Below are 21,061 nucleotides of genomic sequence, written 5' to 3'. Positions count from 1 at the left end.
GAATAATACATAAATAACAGGTGTTCTGACCCCAATAAAAGATTTTTTAAATTAAAAAGAAATAAAAGCCTTCAGAGTGATGGAAATTGGCAATGGAGAAGTAACTGACTGAAGTTTAGGACTTTGCAATAACATAAGAATATGAATCATTTTAATATAACCTTCTTAAGTGAACACCAGGGCTTCCCTGGTGGCTCAGAGGGTAAAGCATCTGCCTGCAATGCAGGAGACCTGGGTTCGATCCCTGGGTTGGGAAGATCTTCTGGAGAAGGAAATGGCAACCCACTCCAAGATTCTTGCCTGGAGAATCCCATGGACAGAGAAGCCTGGTGGGCTACAGTCCACGGGGTCGCAAAGAGTCAGACATGACTGAGCGACTTCACTTTCATTTTCACTTAAGTGAACAATGCAAGGAAATAGAGGAAAACAATATAATGGGAAAAAAACTAAAGATCTAGTATGTGAACTGAGAACTTCCAGATATACATGCTGGATTTAGAAAAGGCAGAGGAACAAATGATCAATTTGCCAACATATATTGGATCACAGAAAAAAAGCAAGGGTATTCCAGAAAAACATCTGCTTTATGGACTATGCTAAAGTGTTTGACTGTGTAGATCACAACAAACTGTGGAAAGTCCTTCAAGAGATGAGAATACCAGACTATCTTACCTGTCTCCTGATAAACCTGTTATGTAGGTCAAGAAGCAACAGTTAGATCTGGACATGGAACAGCGGACTGGTTCAAAATTGGAAAAGGAATATGACAAGGCTGTATATTGTCACCCTGCTTATTTAACTTCTATGCATCATGGGAAATGCTGGGCTGAATGAAGCACAATCTGGAGGAGAAATATCAATAACCTCAGATATGCTGATGATACCACCCTAATGGCAGAAAGCAAAGAGAAACTAAAGAGCCTCTTGATGAAGGTGAAAGAGGATAGTGAAAAAGTAGGCTTAAAACTCAACATTCAAAAAGCTAAGATCATGGCATCTGGTCGATCACTTCATGGCAAATAGGTGGGGAGAAAATGAAACAGTGACAGATTTTTTCTTGGGCTCCAAAATCACTGTGGACAGTGACTGCAGCCATTAAATTAAAAGATGCTTGTTCCTTGGGAGAAAAGCAATGACAAACCTAGACAGCATATTAAAAAACAGAGACATCACTTTGCTGACAAAGCTCCATCTAGTCTATGGTTTTTCCATTAGTCATGTATGGATGTGAGAGTGGAACCATAAAGAAGGCTGAGTGCCAAAGAATTGGTGCTTTCCAACTGTGGTACTGCAGACAACTCTTGAGAGTTCCTTGGACTGCAAGGAGATCAAACCAGTCGCTCTTAAAGCAAATCAACCCTGAATATCCATTGGAAGGACTGACGCTGAAGCTGAAGCTATAATATTTGGCCACTTGATGTGAAGAGCCAACTCATTGAAAAAGACCCGGATGCTGGGGAAGATTAAGGGCAGGAGGAGAAGGGAGCAACAGAGGATGGGATGGTTGGATGGCATCATCGACTCAATGGACATGAGTTTGAGCAAACTCTGGGAGACAGTGAAGTACAGGGAAGCCTGGCATGTTGCAGTCCATGGGGTTGCAAAGAGTCAGACATGACTGAGTGACTGAACAACAACAATATACAATCTTGCATAGAAAAATCAGTCTCTATATGTTATATACTTCTTTTCTTTGTTGCTTTAGGCCATTAATTACACAGTGGAAAAGAGGTCAGAACGGTAAATTGTTATATTGGAATGGTTACTACAAGAGACAAATACTCTTCTTGACTGGAGTTCACTAAGTCCATCTTGTAAATAAATATGGAAATAATGCTTATTACTTCCTCTAGAAATCTCCTGGGCAATTCTACATGATTCTTTGCCTGGAAATTCCTGTGAATAAATTGCTAACAATTTCCTAATGAGTGAGTCATAATGTATATTAGTGGTTTTTACCTACACAAGGCGAACATCCTTTTCCAAAAACTCTCCTTCTTCCTTAAGATGTGACAGGGCCTGAAACATTCACACAAACATTTGTATAGCACTCTTTGTCTTCTAGACATTTGGCAACTATTTGAAATAAGTTTCCAAACAAGTAAATTTCTAGAAATTTATTTTATGAATATAAATACTATGTCCAGTATTATATCATAGAGCATACACTACTTATTTTGTCTTCTGATTATAAATAATCCTGCATAGTCTTTGCCCTCAAATGTGTGTTTGTGTGGGGATAAAAACTATGGTTAAATTTAAATCTCCAATAATAAAAGCAAGTTAATGAAGCAAAGTTAAGAAAAAAATTTTTTAGTAGTCAAAAACTAAAATATTGTATTCTGATTCATGAAAAAAATGTATTTTGGAAATGTAGATTTCAGTTCCTCTCTTGGCAAAGTCTATTTTATGGCTACTACTTCATTTCCATATGCATGGTCCTCAAATAACTAGAAATGGTAAGGACATCTGACTAGGTGCTATTTTTACACTTTTAAAACAGGCATTTAAATATTTTTATTTTTTTTAAAAACATTTTTTGTTGTGGACCTTTTTTGCTCTTGATTGAATTTCTTACAGAATTGCTTCTGTTTTATGTTTGAGTTTTGGGGCCTGAGGTATGTGGGACCTTAGCTCCCCTACCAGGGATGGAACCCACACCCCCTGCATGGCATTGGATGGCGAAATCTTAACCACTGGATCACCAGGGGAGTCCCTAAATATTTTTCTGTATCGCGAATTTGTGGAGCTGTTGTAATAAAATCCTTTTCAATTATAGGTTTGCACACATGCTCACTGAAGAGAAAGACAAATAATGTTAGCGAATTTATGTTTTAATTTGTGGTGCTTTGAGAGACAGAATATATGTCTACTATGAATGTATGATATGTGAATATCCTCACTAATTTAGCATAGATTTTGTGAGCTGTGGCACAGTATCACTCAGCCAGTCCACCAAAGACATCAGTGCACTATAACAGTGAACAGTCTTGAGTCTCTACACCTCAGTTTAGCCCTCAGAAATCAAAAGCTTAGTGATCCATCTGTTAAAAACATACACATTAAGGGAAACTCCATGAAGGACTGGACTATTACCATGAAGGAGGTCAGAGAAATTCCATGATGGCAGATCATTACACTGAACTACCAAGGTTATAACCCCCTACAGGTTTTTGACAGTCATTCAGGAGCAACTAAACCAATATTAGGTATCCCAAGACCATCACGTAAAGACCTAGAAACTTACTGGGAACAAGTCCAATTTTAGATAGCTGGAAAATCAACATACTCTCAGAGGAGCCCAACAAGACCTATTTTTGTGAAAGAATCTAGAAGCCTAATTTCCTAGTGGCTTTTAAAAAAAATGCCTACATATACCCCAAGTTTGTATTTAAGAGGCTCTAACCTGCATTCAAGTAGCTTATGTAGAGGACCTGCAGTAAAAACTCATAAATTATAAACAACTCATATTTTATGAAAACATAACTTTTTATTTGGGTGATAGAAAATACAGGTAATGCAAAATGTAAATAAGGGTCTTCATAAACCTCAGTGATTAGTTGCCTGCTGGAATATACTATGCAAAGGTAATTTATACACAACAGTAAGAGTGTTCAGTGTAAATCTTTGTCAAATTTTATGACATATGGGGCAATTTTGACAATTTTTCTATGCTGACCACAAAATTTACTGGAAAAGTAAAAAAAAAGATGGCCTATGGAAATCTAAAGTGCTCATTTTTTCATCCAAATAAGCAATTTAAATCCATTATAATGTGAGCTTATATTTTAAGAAATATTTTGTGAGCTATCAGTATATTTCTTTAATCAAAATGGTATAATCTTACCCTGATGAGAGTGGTTTTCCCCAAATTGAAGATACATTAATTACAACTGTGAAGTTAACTTGCTGTTCTATTTAACTATCCATGTCACAAAACTAAATATTATTAGAGTATGGAACTTTTTTCAGAAGAAAATTGTTTTTGTTGTGAGATTTGACTGCTGAAATTTAAGGACTCAAATCACTAGGTATGTCTCATTCCAGCAAACTACAGATGTTCTCCGTGTTGTCCCCTGCAGCAATGTTCTAGGCATTCCATATGGCTAATTCAACTACTAACAAGTACATGCAAAAAACTGTGAGATGAAGTAAAACTGAATAATTGGGACAATCGATTTAAGTATGATAACTCACCAAAGACTTTTATTATATTATTTCAATTAAATAATTGTATGGTAGATTTTAGTTCCAGCTGTATAAATTATTGAACAGTTGTAATTTTGAAATTAGATCAAGAAACTTCACAATCTTATAGAGTTTTTTCTTTTTTTTTTTGGATCTTAGGCTAGTAAATAAGCTCTAATTTTCATAGTTATATAGGTGTGTGGATACTCATGCATGCTCAGTCAGTTGTGTCCAACCTTTTGTGACCCCCACGGACTATAGCTTGTGAAGCTCCTCTATCCATTGAATTTTCCAGGCAAGAATACTGGAGTGGTATGCCATTTCTTCCTCCAGGGAATCTTCCCAACTCAGAGATGGAACCTGCATCTCCTGTGTTTCTTGCATTGGCAGGCAGATTATTTACCACTGAGCCATCTGGGAAGCTCCTAGTTATACAGGCATATATTGGTTAATATAAATAGTAAGTGAGATTAAGCATACAACTCTATGTAATGAGGAATTATTTATGTTCAAATACTTTGTGCCAGTTTTATTGACTACAGCCTTTAAATAAGAAATCATAATAAATTGATATACATATAATCAGAAATCCTTGGAATTTGGAAAAGAGCACAGGACTTAGAGGCTTCCTTAGTGGTTCAGTGGTAAAGAATCTACCTGCCAAGCAGGAGATGTGGGTCCAATCCCTTGGTCAGGAAGATCCCCTGGAGAAGGAAATGGCAACCTACTACTTGCCTGGGAAATACCATGGACAGAGGAACTTGGTGGGCTAGAGTCCATGAGGTCGCAAAGAGTTGGACACAACTAAGCCAGAAAGAAAAACACCAATACAGTATACTAACGCATATATATGGAATTTAAAAAGATGGTAATGATAACCCTGTATGTGAGACAGCAAAAGAGACACAGATGTATAGAACAGTCTTTTGGTCTCTGTGGGAGAGGGCGAGGGTGGGATGATTTGGGGGAATGGCATTGAAACATGTATAATATCATATGTGAAACGAATCGCCAGTCCAGGTTCGATGCGTGATACAGGGTGCTCGGGGCTGGTGCACTGGGATGACCCAGAGGGATGGGATGGGGAGGGAGGTGGGAGGGAGGTTCAGGATGGGGAACACATGTACACCCATGGTGGATTCATGTCAATGTATGGCAAAACCAATGCAATATTGTAAAGTAAAATAAATAAATAAATAAACAGAAAAAAAAAAAAAAACAACTTAGCAACTGAGCATGAATGCATGTACAGGACTTAGCAGAGGAATTGAGGGCTCAGATATACTCATTTACTTGAAATGAAAGCTTGAGTCAGTTATTTGCCCTCTTTAAACCTAACTTTATCATGAAAATATGATCTTTAAATTCCATCCAGCTCTACAATTTTGTAATTCTATTTACCTATTCTATATTTGTATCTGCCTACATAATCTTTAAAACTCCAACTTTTATAATTCTCTTTACTTTCTATTTTGTATTTGTATCTTATTAAGAGAGGGCATGGGGATAGGAAATAAAGCTGTGTAAGATGAAGAGTCTGCCATAAAGAAACATTATAATCTAAATATACCTAATTATGCTGGCCTCAGCAGGTATCTTCCCAGATTGCAGGACTACTTTCATAATAGTTCGCTATTTGATCATCCTTACTCAATGATCTTTGAGTAAGAGAAGAAAATATACATGATACCAGGCAATTAGTATTATTTCCCGCCCCCCCCCCCACTCCCAGGTGAAAGAAGGTGAGTATCAAATACAGATGGAGACACTTGTTCAAGATCCAGGAGACCAGAATGCCTTTCCTGCCTTCAGGGCCCGTGAGTCCTTTCTATAAACTCTCCCATACTTAATCTGGAGCTCAGGAGAATTTTTTGTTCCTTGTAGCTAAAAATATTTGGACAAAGAATTCTAATAGCAAAGTGGATGAACAACATGAATAGCTCTTCTACAACTAAGAAAATAGGCACGGGGAAATATATACTACCTCACTAAAGAGTAAAAACATGCAGTGGAAATAATATGAATTCTGTCTCTGTCCTTTGTCCATATCTAGATTTTGCAAGAGAGAGGGAAATAGGTGGGTGGTTGGGTATGTAAATTACCAGGACATAATGTGAAGGGAAACTAGTAACATTTATCAAAACATAAATTGTTCAGTCATATATAAGAATTCTTTGCCAAATTCCAGGTCATGCAGTTTTACTCCTGTGTTTTCTTCTGAGAGTTTTAGTTCCTACATTTGGGTCTTTGACTCATTTTAGTTAATTTCTGAATATGAGGTAAAGCTGCAATTTTGTTCTTTTGCATGTACCAACCTAGTTGTTTCAACAACACATGTCAAAATGACCTTGCTGAACTCATCTAATGATTCAAAGAGTTTTGTTGGTTTATTTTTAATGGCCTTTTTAGAATTTTCTATATACAGAATGATATCATTTGTAAGCAGATATAGTTTTACTTCTTCCTTTTCAATTTTTGTTGTTGTTCACTCACTCAGTCATGTCCAACTCTTTGCAATCGCATGGATTGCAGCATGCCAGACTTCCCTGTCCTTCACTAACTCCTAAAGTTTGCTCATACTCATGTCCATTGAGTTGATGATGCCATCCAACCATTACATCCGCTGTTGCCCCTACTCCTCCTGCCCTCAATCTTTCCCAGCATCAAGGTCATTTCCAATGAGTTGCCTCTTCATATCAGGTGGCCAAATATTGTAGCTTCAGTTACAGCATCAGTCCTTCCAATGAATATTCAGGGTTGGTTTGGTTTAAGAGTGACTGGTTTGATCTTGCAGTCCAAGGGACTCTCAAGAGTTTTCTCTAGCACCACTGTTTGAAAGCATCAATTCTTCAGCACTCAGCCTTCTTTATGGTCCATCTCTCATAATCTGTACATGACTACTTGAAAACTATAGCTTTTACTATATGGAGCTTTGTCAGCAAAGTGATGTCTCTGTTTTTTAATATGCTGTCTAGCTTTGTTATAGCTTTTCTTTCAAGGAGCAAATGTATTTTAATTTCATGGCTGCAGTCACCATCCACAGTGATTTTGCAGCCTAAGAAAATAGTCTGTCACTGTTTCCATTTCCACCCCCTTTCTTTGCCATGAAGTGATGGAACTGGATACCATGATCTTAGTTTTTTGAATGTTGAGTTTTAAGCCAGAATTTTCACTCTCTTTTTCAATCTGGATGACTTGTATTTGTTTTTCTTGCCTAATTGCTTTGTATAAAACCTCCAGTAAAAAGTTGAATAGAAGTGATGAGAGCAAACATCCTTATCTTTCCCTGATCTTAGGGGGAAAGTATTCTAGTCTTTCACCAGTAAGTGTGATGTTAGTTCTGGGTTTCCATAGATGCCCTTTATTAGGTTGAGAAGTTTGCTTTCTGTTCTTAGTTTTCTGAGAGTTTTTATCATGAATGGGTCTTGCATTTTGTCAAGCATATTGCTCCACCTATGAAGGTGATCATGTAATTATTGTTCTTTATTCTAATATTGCAGTATACTACCTTGACTGACTTTTGTAAGTTAAGCAAACTTTGCATTGCTAAGATAATCCACTTGGTCAAGGTGTGTAATACTTATATATTGCTGGATTCAGTTTTCTAGTTTTTTTATTAAAGATTTTTACAGCTGTATTCATAACAGATATTGATCTGTAGTTTTTCTTTTCTTGTGATATCTTGGTCTGGTTTGGTATCAGGGTAATACTGATATCATAGAATGAGTTAGAAAGTATTCCCTCCTCTTCTGTATTTTGTAATATTTATGAAGGATTGATATTAGTTCTTCTTTAACTGTTGGTAGAATTCACTAGTAAAGCTATCTTATTCCAGCCTTGTCCTTATAGCAAGTTTTAAAATTACTTATTCAATCTCTGAATATAGGTATATTCAGATTTCATACTTATTTTTGAACCAATTTTGATAGTTTGTGTCTTTCTCAGAATTTTTCTTAGGAGAGGTAAGAATTTGTCTTAGGAGAAATAAGAAGGCCTTCTTAAATGAACAATGCAATGAAATAGAGGAAAAAAATAGAATGGGAGAAAACTAGAGATCTACCCAAGAAAACTGGAAATATAAAGGGAACATTTCATGCAAGGATGGGCATAATAAAGGTCAGAAACAGTAAGGACCTAAGAGAAGCAGAAGAAATTAAGAATAGGTGGCAAGAATACACACAAGAACTGTACAAAAAAGGTCTTAATGTCCCAGATAACCACTATGCTGTGATCACTCGCCTAAAGCCAGACATTCTGGAGTGTAAAGTCAAGTGAACCTTGGAAAAATTACTACAAACAAAGCTAATGGAGTGACAGAATTCCAGTTGAGCTATTTCAAATCCTAAAAGATGATGCTATTGAAGTGCTGCACTCAGTATGCCAGCAAATTTGGAAAACTCAGCAGTAGCCATAGGACTGGAAAAGGTCAGTTTTCATTCCAATCCCAAAGAAAAGCAACACCAAAGAATGTTCAATCTATCATACAGTTGTGGTCATTTCACATACTAGCAAGGTTATACTCCGAATCCTTCAAGAACTTCCAGATGTACACACTGGGTTTAGACGAGGTAGAGGAAGCAGAGACCAAATTGCCAACATTTATTGGATCATGGAGAAAGCAAGAGAGTTCCAGAAAACACCTACTTCTGCTTCACTGACTATGCTTAAGCTTTTGACTGTGTGGATCACAGCAAACTGTAGAAAATTCCTAAAGAGATAGGAATACCAAACCATCTTATCTGTTTCCTGAGAAACCAGTATGCTGGGCAAGAAGCAACAATTAGAACTGGACATGGAACAATGGACTGGTTCAAAACTGGAAAAGAAGTATGACCAAGGCTGTATATTGTCACCCTGCTTATTTAACTTCTATGCAGAGTACATCATGGGAAATGCTGGGCTGGATGAAGCACAAACTGAAATCAAAATTGCTGGGAGAAATATCAATAACCTCACATATGCAGATGATACCAAGATAATGGCAGAAAGTGAAGAGGAACTAAAAATTCTCTTGATGAAAGTGAAAGAGGAGAGTGGAAAAGATGGCTTAAAACTCAACATGAAAAAGCTAAGATCATAGCATCCAGTCCCACAACTTCATGGCAAATAGATGGGTAAAAAGTGGAAACAGTGACAGAGTTTATTTTCCTGGGCTCCAAAATCACTGCAGATGGTGACTGCAGCCATGAAATTAAAAGATGCTTACTCCTTGGAAGGGAAGCTATGACAAACCTAGACAGCATATTAAAAAGCAGAGACATCACTTTGCTGACAAATGTCTGTCTAATCAGAGCTATGGTTTTTCCATTAGTCATATATGGATGTGAGAGTTGGACCATAAAGAAGACTGAGCACCAAAGAATTGATTCCTTCAAATTTTGGTGTTGGAGAAGACTCTTGAGAGTCCCTTGGACTGCTAGGAGATCAAACCAGTCAAACTTAAAGCAAATCAACCTTGAATATTCATTGGAAGGACTGATGCTGAAGCTGAAGCTCCAGTCAGGCCACCTGAGTGAAGAGCCAACTCATTGGAAAAGACCCTGATTCTGGGAAAGATTGAGGGCAGGAGGAGAAAACGGGGTGGCAGAGAATGAGATGGTTAGATAGCATCACCAACTTGATGGACATGAATTTGAGCAAATTCCAGAAGATAGTGGAGGACAGGGGAGTGTGTTGTGCTACAGGCCATGGGGTTGCAAAGAGTCTGACACAACTTAGCAACTGAACGACAACAGCAAGAATTTGTCTACTTTATCTAAGTTAATTCATAGTGAGTGAGTGAGTGAAAGTCTCTCAGTCGTGTCCGACTCTTTGTGACCCTATAGACTATACAGTCCATGGAATTCTCCAGGCCAGAATACTGGAGTGGGTAGCCTTTCCCTTCTCCAAGGGATCTTCCCAACCCAGGGATCGAACCCAGGTCTCCCACATTGCAGGCGGATTCTTTACCAGCTGAGCTATCAGGGAAGCCCAAATTCATAGTACTCCCTTATAAACATTTTTATTTCTATAAGATTGAGAGTTATGTTCCTTCTTTCATTCCTGATTTTAGTAATTTGAGTCTTCTCTCAGGAAATTCCCTGAGGTGGTTTTCCATAGATTTTCAGGGATTTGTCTCCTGCCCTCTGGTGTGCATGTGTGTTACTAAGTGTTCCAGCTCTGTGTTACAGCATCCAAAGCCCTAAATGCTATGGCTTTGAGTCCTCAACAAGTCATTTCAGCGGGAGAGAGCAGGAGTGGTAGGTGAGAATTCTGATGGGAAAGCCATACTCCCAAGTTTTGAAAAGTCCCTGCACTTAACTATTCCTTGGATCTCCCTTTCCTCAGTCCCTCAAAGTCATCCTTCCCAAGTCCCTTATCATCTGATGAAATCATCTACCACTGTCTATGAACTAATGTGGATAACTCTAGCCAACTCTCCTAGGTAGAGTGATAGCCAAATGTAACCCTGAAAATTTCTTCTCACCAGAAATATTTCTTTCCCTATGTACTTTAGGGCCTCCCTGCTTCTACTGTGCATCTTCAAATCATATAAACCTATTCACAACCCATAGTTTAGCCTGTTTCTTCCTAATCAGCTGGTCATGATGAAATCATCATGTGACCATACTAAGTTGTTTCAGTTGTGTCCAGCTCTTTTCACCCCCATGGACTGTAGCCTGCCAGGCTCCTCAGTCAATGGGATTCTCCAGGCAAGAGTACTGGAGTGGGTTGCCATTTCCTCCTCCAGGGACCACTGTTGTGGATTAAAAGGGAGATAACAGTGTACCAGGAATGGAAGCTCTGGTAAGTGGGAACCAACTGCTTATGAAGCCTCCAGGGTCTGCGTAAGTGCTTTCTTTCGTGTATCACTACCACTCAAAAGGAAATATCGCTGTGTGTGCCTACCTTTATGGCTTTGTGTATTAGATATCCCCACATTTATGATGGGTATATTTGATTGCAAGGTTACTTTGTTGCCTTATGGGCAGTTCACCAGATATAAGATATTTCTGTGACTTTCTATTTGGCACTAGTGGTGAAGAACCCACCTGCTTAGCGCAGGAGATATAAGAGAGGCAAGTTCAATCCCTAGGCTGGGAAGATCCCCTGGAGAAGTGAATGGCTACTCACTCCAGTATCCTTGCCTGGAGAATCCCATGGTCAGAGGAACCTGGCAGGTGACAGACCATGGGGTCGCAAAGAGTCGGACATGACTGAAGCAACTTAGCATGCACGCACACATTATTTTGGTACAAATATGTAGATATAAAGGCTTTCAATTTTACTTTCTACTAATATTGTAACACTTCACATTCCATAGGTCTGGGAATCAGTGTAGATTCTGTGAATTGCCTACTAAGTTAGAAAGGGTTCCCTAGACTACAGAGCATAAAGAAAGCAGGAGGAAGCGGAAAGGGAGTGAGTCAGGGAGGAAGAGAGAAGAGCAAATGCAAAGGGAGTAATTAGCCCAACCACTGCTTCTTAATTCTGCCTCTTAATTCGGAATCAATTCAAAGTAACAAAAATTGCAAAACTGGAATAAGGGATTTACTTCCCTCCCCAGCCCCACCCCTGAATTGTTGTTATTGTTTAGTCACTAAGTCATGTCTGACTCTGTTCTCCACTATCTCCCAGAGTTTGGTCAAACTCACGTCCATTGAGTCATGATGCTATCCAACTATCTCAATTTTTCCAGCATCAGGGTCTTTTCCAGAGAGTCGTCTCTTCACATCACGTGGTCAAAGTATTACAGATTCAGCTATAGCATCAGTCCTTCCAATGAATATTTAGGGCTAATTTCCTTTAGGATTGACCCCTCATCTCAAAAGTATTTGAGAGTAAATTGCCAACATAATGGCCACTACCCTTAGATGCTTTAGTGTATACGTCTGACAAAGACAGTCTCCTTCATAACCATAACTTAAATGTCAAAACCAAGAAAATCCATCCTGATGCATGATAGTCATCTAATCCCAAGACTCTACTCAGTTGTACCAGTTGTGCCATTGGTATAACCTTTATAACAAAAGGATCCAGTTTAGCATCTCACTTTGCTGCTGTTACTTACCATGTCTCTTTATATTTTTCAGTTGGAGTCATTCCCCAGTCTTTCCTTGATTTTCATGACCATAACATTTTTGAAGATTACAAGTCAGTTATCTTGTAGAAGTTTCCTTAATCCATGTCTGATGTTTCCTCATGATTATATTCAGGTTCTAGTTCTTTGGTAGGAATATTCAGTTCAGTTCATTTCAGTCACTCAGTCGTGTCTAATTCTTACTGACCCCATGAACCAGGCCTTCCTGTCCATCACCATCTCCCGGAGTCCACCCAAACTCATGTCCATTGAGTCAGTGATGCCATGCAGCCATCTCATCCTCTGTCTTCCCCTTCTCCTCCTGCCCTCAATCTTTTCCAGCATCAGGTGCCCAATCTTTTCAAATGAGTCAGCTCTTCGCATTAGGTGCCAAAAATATTGGAGTTTCAGCTTCAACATCAGTCCTTCCAATGAACATCGAGGCCTGATTTCCTTTAGGATGGACTGGTTGGATCTCCTTGCAGTCTAAGGGACTCTCAAGAGTCTTCTCCAACACTACAGTTCAAAAGCATCAATTCTTCAGCACTCAGCTGTCTTTATAGTCCAACTCTCACATCCATACATGACTACTGGAAAAACCATAGCCTTGACTAGATGGACATTTGTTGGCAAAGTAATGACTCTGCTTTTTAATATGCTGTCTAGGTTGGTCATAACTTTCCTTCCAAGGAGTAAGCGTCTTTTAATTTCATGGCTGCAATCATCATCTGCAGTGATTTTGGAGCCCCAAAAAATAAAGTCAGACACTGTTTCCACTGTTTCCCCATCTCTTTGCCATGAAGTGATGGGACTGGATGCCATGATCTTCGTTTTCCGAATGTTGAGCTTTAAGCCAACTTTTTCACTCTCCTCTTTCAGTTCCATCAAGAGGCTCTTTAGTTCTTCACTTTCTGCCATAAGGGATATCTGAGATTATTGATATTTTTCCCGGCAATCTTGATTCCAGCTTGTGCTTCTTCCAGCCCAGCATTTCTCATGATGTACTCTGCATAGAAGTTAAATAAGCAGGGTGACAATATACAGCCTTGATGTACTCCTTTTCCTATTTGGAACCAGTCTGTTGTTCCATGTCCAGCTCTAACTGTTGCTTCCTGACCGGCATACAGATTTCTCAAGAGGCAGGTCAAGTGGTCTGGTATTCCCATTTCTTTCAGAGTTTTCCACAGTTTCTTGTGATCCACACAGTCAAAGGCTTTGGCATAGTCAATAAGGCAGAAGTAGATGTTTTTCTAGAACTCTCTTGCTGTTTGATGATCCAGCGAATGTTGGCAACTTGATCTTTGGTTCCTCTGCCTTTTCTAAAACCACCTTGAATATCTGGAAGTTCACGATTCACATATTGCTGAAGCCTGGCTTGGAGAATTTTGAGCATTACTTTACTAGCATGTGAGATGAGTGCAATCGTGTGGTAGTTTGAGCATTCTTTGGCATTGCCTTTCTTTGGGATTGAAATGAAACCTGACCTTTTCCAGTCCTGTGGCCACTGCTGAGTTTTCCAAATTTGCTGACATATTGAGTGCAGCACTTTCACAGCGTCATCTTTTAGGATTTGAAATAGCTCCACTGGAATTTCATCACCTTGATTAGCTTTGTTCGTAGTGATGCTTTCTAAGGCCCACTTGACTTCACATTCCAGAATGTCTGGTTCTAGGTGATTGATCACACCATCATGATTATCTGGGTCGTGAAAATCTTTTTTATACAGTTCTTCTGTGTATTCTTGCCACCTCTTCTTAATATCTTCTGCTTCTGTTAGGTCCATATGATTTCTGTCCTTTATTGAGCCCAACTTTGCATGAAATATTCCCTTGGTATCTCTAATTTTCTTGAAGAGATCTCTAGTCTTCCCCCATTCTATTGTTTTCCTCTATTTCTTTGCATTGATCACTAAGGAAGGCTTTCTTATCTCTCCTTGCTATTTTTTGGAACTCTGCATTCAAATGGGTATATCTTTCCTTTTCTCCTTTGCATTTCACTTCTCTTCTTTTCACAGCTATTTGTAAGGCCTCCTCAAACAGCCGTTTTGCCTTTTTGCATTTCTTTTCCATGGGGATGGTCTTGATCCCTGTCTCCTGTACAATGTCACAAACCTCTGTCCATAGTTCATCAGCCACTCTGTCTATCAGATCTAGTCCCTTAAAACTATTTCTCACTTCCACTGTATAGTCATAAGGATTTGACTTAGGTCATACATGAATGATCTAGTGGTTTTCCCCGCTTTCTTCAATTTAAGTCTGAATTTGGCAATAAGAAGTTCATGATCTGAGCCACAGTCAGCTCCCGGTCTTGTTTTTGCTGACTGTACAGAGCTTGTCCATCTTTGGCTGCAAAGAATATAAGCAATCTGATTTCGATGTTGGCCATCTGGTGATGTCCATGTGTAGAGTCTTCTCTTGTGCTGTTGGAAGAGGGTGTTTGCTATGACCAGTGCGTTCTCTTGCAGAAACTCTGTTAGCCTTTCCCCTGCTTCATTCTGTACTCCAAAGCCAAATTTGCCTGTTACTCTAGGTGTTTCTTGACTTCCTACTTTTGCATTCCAGTCCCCTATAATGAAAAGGACATCTTTTGGGGGTGTTAGTTCTAAAAGGTCTTGTAGGTCTTCATAGAACCGTTCAACTTCAGCTTCTTCAGCGTTACTGGTTGGGGCATAGACTTGGATTACTGTGATATTGAATGGTTTGCCTTGGAAATGAACAGAGATCATTCTGTTGTTTCAGAGATTGCATCCAAGTACTCCATTTCAGACTCCTTTGTTGACTATGATGGCTATTCCATTTCTTCTAAGGGATTCCTGCCCACAATAGTAGATATAATGGTCATCTGAGTGAAATTCACCCATTCCAGTCCATTTTAGTTCACTGATTTCTAGAATGTCAACGTTCACTCTTGCCATCTCCTTTTTGACCACTTCCAATTTGCCTTGATTCATGGACCTAACATTTCAAGTTCCTATGCAATATTGCTCTTTATAGCATCGGACCTTGTTTCTATCACCAGTTACATCCACAACTGGGTGTTATTTTTGCTTTGGCTGCATTCCTTCATTCTTTCTGGAGTTATTTCTCCAGTGATCTCCAGTAGCATATTGGGTACCTACCGACCTGGAGAGTTCACCTTTCAGTATCCTATCATTTTGCCTTTTCATATTGTTCATGGGGTTCTCAAGGCAAGAATACTGAAGTGGTTTGCCATTCGCTTTTCCAGTGGACTACATTCTCCACTTTTTACTCTGTAATTAATATTTTCTTGTGAGTTATTTTAAGATAATGTTTCTCATCAAGTTGACAATATTTCATTGATGTATTCTGTCATTATGGACTCATGAATGTGTTTTTTTCCAGTGGGTTATAATTCATTACTGTTATTTATTTTATTGCTAAAATTGTGCCAGATTTGGCCTGTGCTGTGTGCCTTCACCCTGGCTCCTGTGACTTGGTGAAACATCACCACTTTTAAGAATTTTCTCACTTTTTGGCAGAATAGGATGTTCTAGGTTCATCTCACTTCCTTTCAGCCTCAGTCTTGAAACCAGGCATTCCTTACAGTGAAGAATGATATTTAAAAAGCAGTATTTTTTAAAAATTTATTTGGTTTTAATTGGAGGATAATTGCTTTACAATATTGCATTGGCTTCTGCCATACATCAACATGAATCAGCCATAGGTATACATATGTCCCTCTGCCTTTAACCTCCCTCCCACCGACCCCATCCCACTCCTCTAGGTCATCACAGAGTCCTGGTTTGAGTTCCCTGAGTCATACAGCAAATTCCCACTGGCTATCTATTTTACATATGGTGATGTATATGTTTCCATACTACTCTCTCAGTTCATCCCACCCTCTCCTTCCTGAACTGTGTCCACAAATCTGTTCTCTATGTCTATGTCTCCATTGCTTCCCTGCAAATAGGTTCATCAGTACCATCTTTCTAGATTCCACATTTTGCATTAATATATGATATTTGTTTTTCTGATTTACTTCCATCTGTATAGTAGACTCTAGGTTCATCCACCTTATCAGAACTGACTCAAATGGTTCCTTTTTATGGCTGAGTAATATTCCATTGTGTATATGTACCACAGCTTCTTTATCCATTCATCTGTCAGTAGACACCTAGGTTGCTTCCATGTCCTGGCTATTGTAAATAATGCTACAGTGAACATTGGGATACATGTGACTTTTTCAATTATAGTTTTCTCAGGGTTTATGCCCAGTAGTGGGATTGTTGGGTCATATGGTAATTTTATTCCTAGTTTTTAAAGAACTCTCCATACTGTTCTCCATAGTGGCTGTATCAATTTACATTCCCACCAACAGTGCCAGAGGGTTCCCTTTCCTTCCCATCCTCTCTAGCATTTATTATTTATAGATTTTTTGATGATGGCCATTCTGACCAATGTGAGGTGATACCTCATTGTAGTTTTGATTTGCATTTCTCTAATAATGAGCAGGGAAACAGTGGAAACAGTGTCAGACTTTATTTTTTTGGGCTCCAAAATCACTGCAGATGGTGATTGCAGCCATGAAATTAAAAGACGCTTACTCCTTGGAAGGAAAGTTATCACCAACCTAGATAGCATATTCAAAAGCAGAGACATTACTTTGCCAACAAAGGTCCGTCTAGTCAAGGCTATGGTTTTTCCTGTGGTCATGTATGGATGTGAGAGTTGGACTGTGAAGAAGGCTGAGCGCCGAAGAATTGATGCTTTTGAACTGTGGTGTTGGAGAAGACTCTTGAGAGTCCTTTGGACTGCAAGGAGATCCAACCAGTCCATTCTGAAGGAGATCAGCCCTGGGATTTCTTTGGAAGGAATGATTCTAAAGCTGAAACTCCAGTACTTTGGCCACCTGATGCGAAGAGCTGACTCATTGGAAAAGACTCTGATGCTGGGAGGGATTGGGGGCAGGAGGAGAAGGGGACGACAGAGGATGAGATGGCTGGATGACATCACTGACTCAATGGACATGAGTCTGAGTGAACTCCAGGAGTTTGTGATGGACAGGGAGGCCTGGCATGCTGCGATTCATGGGGTCGCAAAGAGTTGGACATGACTGAGCGACTGAACTGAACTGAATTGAACTGAATAATGAGCAACGTTGAGCATCTTTTCATGTATTTATTAGCCATCTATATGTCTGGAGAAATGTCTGTTTACGTCGTCTGCCCATTTTTTTTATTGGGTTGTTTTTTTTTTTTAATTGAGCTTCCTGAGCTATTTGTATATTTTGGAGATTAATCCTTTGCCAGTTATTTCATTTGCTATTATTTTCTCCCATTCTGAAGATTGTCTTTTTACCTTGTTTATAGTTTCCTCTGCTGTGCAAAAGCTTTTATGTTTAATTAGGTCCCATTTGTTTATTTTTATTTCCATTACTCTAGAAGGTGGGTCATAGAGGATCTTGCTGTGATTTATGTCAAAGAGCGACCTGCCTTTTCTCCTCTGAGAGTTTTGTAGTTTCTGGCCTTACATTTAGGTCTTTAGTCCACTAAATGTCTATATTTTTATTTGAGTGTTTCAACTCCTAGACTCTCTCAATGGCCAGAGCTAGAGAACACACACACACACACACACACACACACACACACACACATACATATACTTGTTCACATCTATATTTATTTCTCTATCTATCTACCTATACAGCTTCAAAGCCATGATTTCATCCCTATATTTCCAATTTCAGTCCAACACCACAGGGTTTAATCTAGTCTTCTCCTTTTCTATATTTGTGACTCCCTTCTCTGAGAGTGAGAAACCTGGATCCCGCACTTTAATATAGTTAGGTGAGCAATTTCCCTGCGTGGAGACAATCCTAACAGTGCTACCGCTTGCTGCTGCCTCCTCACTGGTGTTTTCAGTTTCCTTGGTGCCCGGGCTCCAGTCCTGGGTACCACACTCCACTCTGGGCCATTGTGGATTTGCTTCCTTCTCCTTATTCTATTCCCCAACACCCCCCCACCATCTCATAATGTGGACACATATCTTGCTCAGCCCCAAACAGTGGATTTTGGATCGAATTGTTTAGGAAGGGAAGAAAAAGAGAGGGAAAGGGAGGGGATGGGAGAGGAAGAAATGAGAAAGAAAGGGAGAAGACTGAGAGGTGGAAAAGGACAAAGAGAAACAGGAAGAGAATATAGAACAGGAAGCTGAATGCCACAACTTCTTTGTGTGCTAAGTCACCTCAGTCATGTCCGATTGTGTGTGACCCTATAGACTGTAGCCCACCAGGCTCCTCTGTCCATGTGATTCTCTAAGCAAGAATACTGGAGTGGGTGCCATTCTCTTCTCCAGGGCATCTTCCCTACCAAGAGATCGATCCCACGTCTCTTACTTCTCCTGCATTGGCAGTGGGTTCTTTAGCACTCGCACCCCCTGGGAAGCCCCAGTGATGGTCTGTCCCACTCGACAGTGTCAGAGTGAGACCATGCACAACGAATGCTAGGCTGAGCACTGTTCTGGGGGAGAAAGCACTCCTTCCTACCCACTGTCCCCCATGGGGCAAAGCGTCCCCATGGCGTACTGACTACCATGTATGTCTGGTTGCATCACTGACTTTTGCAGATGCCCCCCAGGGGAACTAGAGGCACAGCAGTTCGGGGGAGACCCAGTGCATGGTTATGGTGATCTCTCTCCATGAGGTGGTCCTGCATCTCGGTGTGAAGTTATGGAAAGAGCAGTAGCAGCAAATGGGCTCAATGACACCCAAGCTGCTTCTATAGCCATTCTGACAGGAAAACAACATGTATATATGAATCTAGAGTAGTCATTAAACAGAACTAGTTCAGTCCATCCCTTCCCTCAGAGGTATAACATGCAAGTCCAATTTTTCAAACTAGTGGCCAGATGCAATTTCCCAGAATATTAACAAATGAAGCTACAGTTCATCTTCTGTAGTTTGTCCCAGAGTTGTAATGATCACCCATATCTTCTTCCTGCACCACCTATCTAGATTCCTCTCTTTTCAGATAACTCTTCAGCTGCCTGGATTGCTTGCCATGGAGTGACCTCCAGCTTCAAGTGGTTTGAGCCCTTGGTTATTTTTTCTTAAGGGCTGGGTTTCTGCTACTGTCCACTCACAGCTATCTGGTCATAGAAGGATAAAGAGACCCCATGGTGCCTCCTCTGAGTTCCTCATCACAACTGAGTTTGGTTACTCCAGTGTCTGCTTGCTGGTCTTCTGGAATAAGGAGTCTGCTGTTGCCCACTTGCAGCAGTCAATGGCTATGGAAATGTCAAGAGAAACCCTGGAAAGTCTTAAATTCTACATCTTGGTTTTCCAGAATTGTATATTCCAGCTCTTGGGGACACAGCATCATTTATCCACCTTTGGTTCAAAGCGTATATGCATCCTGGAGAGCAGAGTCCAAGTCCTACAACATATGTTCCTTAAGCTGCCACCTTATCTGAGTCTTCAACTGCCATTCCTTCATTTTATACAGCTGGCCCATATAAACTGACTCGTGTGACTTCCCATGTTCTTTCCTCTTCTGCTTGCTTCATTTAAAATGGCATAGTGACTTTAGAAGGTGTATGTTAAATATCTCAAAGTCACATGATGTAAGGACGGGAAACATCACATGAAGGAGATCATTTACCGGTTAGTAATATCTGGTTTGGATTTTATATGAACAATAAACCAACTTTTATTGCATTTTAGTCCTTGAATATTTAGGGCATTATTTGTTAAATTAGCTAGTGTTACTAGTAATGCAATGCTTCACTGAAACCAAAGCTCTGAGCTAAAGTCACCTTTGCAGAAGCTCAAAATAACAATTACATGAAAATTAAGCCACAGTGCAACTCAACTGATATTTACCTAGTCTTAGCCTATGCACAACTGATCTTGAAGTTGTAATATCAAAATATAAAATGATAGGCCCAGTAATGGGCATAGTAATATTTATAGCTATAATTATGTAGTCTGTTCTATCCTGAATTTACTAAAATTAACATAACCATCATTATCAACAGTGACCATCATCAGGTGAGCCATCTCAGACTGTTTCTCAGGAACCTGTGCAAAGTGAAATCATAACTGCCTCCTGTCTTTGGGGAGGGGAAGGGTGTTGTTCAAGCAGTCAATGCTGGCATAGATAGAAAAGGTCAGTTTCATTCATAATAGTGATATAATTCATGCAAAATAAAATAATCTAGATACTGTACATACTTAATTACTTTCCTAAGTAGTTTTTGATAACAACTTTGATTTTGAAGGAATATGGCGGGAAAGTGATCATTGTCTTCTTTATGACTTAAATCAGTGGTTCACAAAAGGTGCAGTTTTGCCCCTGGGAGGATTTTTGGCAATTCAGTGCAAAATGTCACTAGTGTTGAGGAACTCTAATTTAGATAATGAAATTTCAGGCTTCCTTTTTTAATGTGACTTCATTTGAGGTTAAAATCCAAATCAAAACAATGCCAAAGAAAAATAACTGAAACCACTACAAAGTAGGGGAAATAAAATAAACCCAGTTGTCAGTTTGCAGTTACACTGCTCCTATTGTCAGCGTGCCACTGAAGAAATGTATCGCTGTCCTGTGTCTGTTATCTGTTAAAGTAGTAAAACCAACTTCACTTTTACAGTTATTCTGCCCTCCTAGTTTATTCCCAGTCTTGGTTTGCAGAATGGAGCATCAGTTGCCAGATATTCTCTAAGGTCTTTACATCTTTATCAGCTCTGTCATCAAAAGTGACGTGAATGAAAAAATCTGCTCCCAGCAAAGGAAAATCCCCAAACATGTATGTGAATAGAGGCAGTGATCTAAAGGGTAGTGATCTGGGTGATCACAGC

General features: G+C 39.5%; 1 long non-coding RNA gene across 1 annotated transcript in view; it reads left to right on the top strand.

The window, feature by feature from the left end:
- LOC129657155 (uncharacterized) overlaps positions 1-19,824 on the top strand; it is a 44,929-nt gene extending 25,105 nt beyond the window's left edge. Inside the window, exon 3 of the long non-coding RNA XR_008716565.1 lies at positions 19,236-19,824. This is a non-coding gene — a long non-coding RNA (uncharacterized LOC129657155). The remainder of the gene's footprint in view (positions 1-19,235) is intronic.
- Positions 19,825-21,061: the final 1,237 nt, after the last annotated feature.

The sequence above is a fragment of the Bubalus kerabau genome, chromosome 7, assembly GCF_029407905.1.
Source record: "Bubalus kerabau isolate K-KA32 ecotype Philippines breed swamp buffalo chromosome 7, PCC_UOA_SB_1v2, whole genome shotgun sequence".
Classification (NCBI taxonomy): Eukaryota; Metazoa; Chordata; class Mammalia; order Artiodactyla; family Bovidae; genus Bubalus; species Bubalus kerabau.
The sequence above is the reverse complement of the archived record's forward strand: the minus strand, read 5'-3'. Positions and strand labels throughout refer to the sequence as shown.